This window comes from Oncorhynchus gorbuscha, linkage group LG01 (genome assembly GCF_021184085.1).
Source record: "Oncorhynchus gorbuscha isolate QuinsamMale2020 ecotype Even-year linkage group LG01, OgorEven_v1.0, whole genome shotgun sequence".
NCBI lineage: Eukaryota > Metazoa > Chordata > Actinopteri > Salmoniformes > Salmonidae > Oncorhynchus > Oncorhynchus gorbuscha.
The window spans coordinates 84,499,402-84,505,486 of record NC_060173.1 but is presented as its reverse complement, the minus strand read 5'-3'; positions in this window follow the sequence as shown (position 1 = coordinate 84,505,486).

The following is a 6,085-nucleotide window of genomic DNA, read 5'->3' as shown; positions in this document are numbered from 1 at the left end:
GACCCACCCTAGACCCACATCAATTTGCTTACCGCCCAAATAGGTCCACAGAGGACGCAATCGCAACCACACTGCACACTGCCCTAACCCATCTGGACAAGAGGAATACCTATGTGAGAATGCTGTTCATCGACTACAGCTCAGCATTTAACTCCATAGTACCCTCCAAACTCGTCATCACCCTGGATCTCGACCCCGCCCTGTGCAAATGGGTACTGGAATTTCCTACGGGCCGCCCCCAGGTGGTGAGGGTAGGTAACAACATCTCCACCCCGCTGATAATCAACACTGGGGCCCCACAAGGGTGCGTTCTGAGCCCTCTCCTGTACTCTCTGTTCACCCACGACTGCGTGGCCATGCACGCCTCCAACTCAATCATCAAGTTTGCAGACGACACTACAGTGGTAGGCTTGATTACCAACAACGACGAGACGGCCTACAGGGAGGAGGTGAGGGCCCTCGGAGTGTGGTGTCAGGAAAATAACCTCACACTCAGCGTCAACAAACAAAAATCAAAGAAGATGATCGTGGACTTCAGGAAACAGCAGAGGGAGCACCCCCCTATCCACATCAATGGGACAGTAGTGGAGAGGGTAGTAAGTTTTAAGTTCCTCTGTGTACACATCACGGACAAACTGAATTGGTCCACCCACACAGACAGCGTTGTAGAAGGCGCAGCAGCGCCTCTTCAACCTCAGGAGGCTGAAGAAATGTGGCTTGTCACCAAAAGCACTCACAAACCTTTACAGATGCACAATCGAGAGCATCCTGTCGGGCTGTATCACTGCCTGGTACGGCAACTGCTCTGCCCACAACCATAAGGCTCTCCAGAGGGTATGAGGGCTGCACAATGCATCACCGGGGGCAAACTACCTGCCCTCCAGGACACCGACACCACCCGATGTCACAGGAAGGCCATAAAGATCAAGGACAAAAACCACCCGAGCCACTGCCTGTTCACCCCGCTATCATCCAGAAGGCGAAGTCAGTACAGGTGCATCAAAGCAGGGAGCGAGAGACTGAAAAACAGCTGCTCAAGGCTATCAGACTGTTAAACAGACACCACTAACATTGAGTGGCTGCTGCCAACATACTGACTCAACTCCAGCCACTTTAATAATGGAATAATTGATGTAAAAATGTATCACTAGCCACTTTAAACAATGCCACTTAATATAATGTTTACATACCCTACATTACTCATCTCATATGTATATACTGTACTCGATACCATCTACTGCATCTTGCCTATGCCGTTCTGTACCATCACCCATTCATATATCTTTATGTACATATTCTTCATCCCTTTACACTGGTATGTATAAGGTAGTTGTTGTGTATTTGTTAGTTTAGATTACTCGTTGGTTATTACTGCATTTTCGGAACTAGAAGCACAAGCATTTCGCTACACTCGCATTCACATCTGCTAACCATGTGTATGTGACAAATAAACTTAGATTTGATTTTTAGCAGTACAGATGGTACTCATTTTCTAAGTGCAGCGATGTATTATAGGTAATGAATGTGTATGGGAACGCTTCAGACTTTGTTGTGCAGCAGAAATGTCAGTGTAACTCAAACCCAGAGGTTATGAGTTTGATTCCAAGGTGGGGTCATACTTTAGCTGAACAGTGATAACAAATCAAATTGCATATGTGAAAAACGTGACCATGTGTAGTTTAAAAAACACTTAAAAAAAATGTGAAGTGCTCCAAAAACACTTTATTTCACATGTAAAATGTCACATGAAGTGTTCCAAAAAGTGAAATCCTGTGGTTCAACATGTGATAACATAAAATTTCACTGAATTGCTGTTCATTTTGGGGGAAATATTTTTCAGTTTACTGTACATTTCCACAGTAATACGATATTGTGTTTTTTGCTATATACAGTGCATTCAGAAAGTATTCAGACCCCTTGACTTTTTACACATTTTGTTACTTTATAGCCTTATTATAAAATTGATTCAATTGTTGTTATTTTGTCCTCATCAATCTACACACAATACATAGATAATGACAAAGCAAAACAGGTTTTTAGATTTTCTTGCAAATGTATTAAAATTTAAAACTGAAATATCACATTTACACAGCGATTACAGCCTTGAGTCTTCTTCAGATGTATTCAAAATAAAAAAACGGAAAAATCACATTTATGTAAGTATTCAGACCCTTTACTCAGTACTTAGTTGAAGCACCTTTGGCAGCGATTACAACCTCGAGTCTTCTTGGGTATGACGCTACAAGCTTGGCACACCTATATTTGGGAAGTTTCTTCAATTCTTCTCTGCAGATCCTCTCAGGTTTTGTCAGGTTGGATGGGGAGCGTCGCTGCACAGCTATTTTCAGTTCTCTTCAGAGATATTTGATTGGGTTCAAGTCCGGGCTCTGGCTGGGCCACTCAAGGACATTCAGAGACTTGTTCCAAAGCCTCTTCTGTGTTGTCTTGGCTGTGTGCTTAGGGTTGTTGTCCTGTTGGAAGGAGACCTTTCACCCCAGTCTGAGGTCCTGCACGCTCAGGAGCAGGTTTTCATCAAGGATCTGTCTGTACTTTTCTCCGTTCATCTTTCCCTCGATCCTGACTAGTCTCCCAGTCCCTGCCGCTGAAAAACATCCCCACAGCATGATGCTGCCACCACCATGCTTCACAGTAGGGATGGTGCCATGTTTCCGCCAGACACAACGCTTGGCATTCAGGCCAAAGAATTCACTCTTGGTTTCATCAGACCGGAAAATATTGAGAGTCCTTTAGTTGCCTTTTAGCAAACTCCTAGAGGGCAGTCATGTTCCTTTTAATGAGGAGTGGCTTCCGTCCACTGATTGGTGGAGTGTTGCAGAGGTTGTCCTTCTGGAAGGTTCTCTCATCTCCACAGAGGAACTCTGTAGCTCTGTCAGAGTGACCATCGGGTTCTTGGTCATCTCCCTGACCAAGGACCTTCTCCCCAGATTGCTTAGTTTGGCCAGGCAGCCAGCTCTAGGAAGTGTCTTGGTGGTTCCAAACTTCTTCCATTTAAGAATGACGGAGGCCACTGTGTTCTTGGGGACCTTCAATGCTGCATAAGTTTTTGGTACCCTTCCCCGGAAATGTGCCTCGACACAATCCTGTCTCAGAGCTCTACGGACAATTCCTTCGACCTCATGACTTGGTTTTTGCTCTGACATGCACTGTCAACTATGGGACCTTATATAGACAGGTGTGTGCCTTTCCAAAGCATGTCTAATCAATTGAATTTACCACAGGTGGACTCCAATCAAGTTGTAGAAACATCTCAAGGATGATCAATGGATACCGGATGCACCTGAGCTCTATTTCGAGTCTCATAGCAAAGGGTCTGAATTATTTAGTAAATAAGCTGTTTCTGTTTTTTATTTTAACGTGTGTCAATCACAATGCACTTGGGTGGGCTACTTTTTTGGCCCATCCTGCAATTCAACTTGGCATGCCTCACTTGCAATTACATATAAACTTATAGGCTACTTTAGATGTGTTTATTATTTTATAGTAAGTTACCAGCTACTGAGTGGAAACAACGTTTAATGTATTTCAACAGCTGAACTCTATTAGACTAACTAAGTGCGGAGATGTATTATAGGTCATGAATCTGTAGGTGACTTCTGTGAATGCTACAGACTTCGTGGCACTGCAGAAAGATCTGTATACCCCTCAATCCAGAGGTTGTGACTTGAAATCTCAGGTGTGGTCATATTGAATGTCAGCACAAAGTGTAATCATGTGAAATTTACCACTAACCTTAAAAATCCCACAGCATTTAATTACTTCCCTTACAAAAAAAACACCTGAAATATACTGTTTCACATGTGCAGTTTTCTTTACATGTGAAAACAGAAGAGACAGAAGAGGTCAGTTTTTCCCGGGTAGTTTCGTGATATCACATGTTGAAATGTTGTATCCCCATGTTGTCACATTTACTTCACATGAGATCATGTTTTCACATGTGCAGCTTCATGTTATGACATGTTGTGTTTACATGTTATCACATTAACTTCACATAGGATCACATGATCACGTGTGAAAGTCATGTGGTTTTTCCCGTAAGACGGTGGACAGGTGTGAGAAATATGTGGAAAATCCAGAAAACCATGGTTACAACAACCCAACACTTTTAAATCCTTGAGCAGGAGTGAAAGAAACACTTTGGGTTTGAGAATGGTACAGTCAGCAGGGCTATACAGGGCCTTCAGAAAGTACCCCTGGACTTATTCCACATTTTGTTGTTACAGCCTGAATTCAAAATATTTTTCTTCTTCTCACCCATCTACACACAGTACGCCATAAATCTTGCACATTTATTGAAAATGAAATACAATAATATCTCATTTACATCAGTATTCACACCCCTGAGTCAATACAGTCACCTTTGGCAGCAATTACAGCTGTGAGTCTTTCTGGGTAAGTCTCTAAGAGCTTTGCACACCTGGATTGTACAATATTTGCACATATTTTTTATTTTATTATTCAAGCTCTGTCAAGTTGGTTGTTGATCATTGCTAGCAATAAATAAACGTCAGGTAGTGCTAAACACGGCTGCTAGAATTTTGACTGGAACCCCAAAAATGTATCATATTACTCTAGTGCTAGCGTCTCTACACTGGCTTCCTGTTAAGGCAAGGGCCTATTTTCAAGGTTTTACTGGTAACCTACAAAGCATGACATGGGCTTGCTACTACCTATCTCTCAGATTTGGTCCTGCTGTACATACCTACAAGTACGCTACGGTCACAAGAAAACAGCTGGATGGCTGGGCTTTCTCCTTTAGAGCTCCATTTTTATGGAACGGTCTGCCTATCCATGTGAGAGATGCAGACTCTGTCTCAACCTTTAAGTCTTTATTGAAGACTCATCTCTTCAGTAGGTCCTATGATTGAGTGTAGTCTGGCCCAGGAGTGTTTTTTATATTTTTTCTTCTTCTTTTTCATCCTTGTGTGAAGGTGAACGGAAAGGCACTGGAGCAACGAACCACCCTTGCTGTCTCTGCCTGGCCGGTTCCCCTCTCTCCACTGGGATTCTCTGCCTCTAACCCTATTACAGGGGCTGAGTCACTGGCTTACTGTTGCTCTTCCATGCCGTTCCTAGGAGGGGTGCATCACTTGAGTGGGTTGAGTCACTGACGTGATCTTTCTGTCTGGGTTGGCGCCCTCCCTTGGGTTGTGCCATGGGGGAGATCTTTGTGGGCTATACTCGGCCTTGTCTCAGGATGGTAAGTTGGTGGTTGGAGATATCCCTCTAGTGGTGTGGGGGCTGTGCTTTGGCAAAGTGGGTGGGGTTATATCCTGCCTGTTTGGCCCTGTCTGGGGGTATCCCCAGGTATCCCCAGCCCTAGGACCATGCCTCAGGACTACCTGGCCTGATGACTCCTCGCTGTCCCCAGTCCACCTGGTCGTGCTGCTGCTCCAGTTTCAACTGTTCTGCCTGCGGCTATGGAACCCTGACCTGTTCACAGGACGTGCTACCTGTCCCAGACCTGCTGTTTTCAACTCTCTAGAGACAGCAGGAGCGGTAGAGATACTCTGAATGATCGGCTATGAAAAGCCAACTGCCATTTACTCCTGAGATGCTGACCTGTTGCACCCTCTACAACCACTGTGATTATTATTATTTGACCCTGCTGGTCATCTATGAACATTTGAACATCTTGGCCATGTTCTGTTATAATCTCCACCCGGCACAGCCAGAAGAGGACTGGCCACCCTTCATAGCCTGGTTCCTCTCTAGGTTTCTTCCTAGGTTCTGGCCTTTCTAGGGAGTTTTTCTTAGCCACAGTGCTTCTACACCTGCATTGCTTGCTGTTTGGGGTTTTAGGCTGGATTTCTGTACAGCACTTTGTGACATCAGCTGATGTAAGAAGGGCTTTATAAATAAATTGGATTGCTTGATTGATAGTTAGCCATTTTCAAGTCTTGCCATAGATTTTTAAGCCGATTTAAATCAAAACTGTAACTAGGCCACTCAATGTCATCTAAGCAACCCTAGTGTATATTTAGCCTGTGCTTATGTAACAGTATTGCTTCTGTCCCACTCCTCACTCCAACCTGGGCTCGAACCAGGTTAGAGCCAGGGACCCACT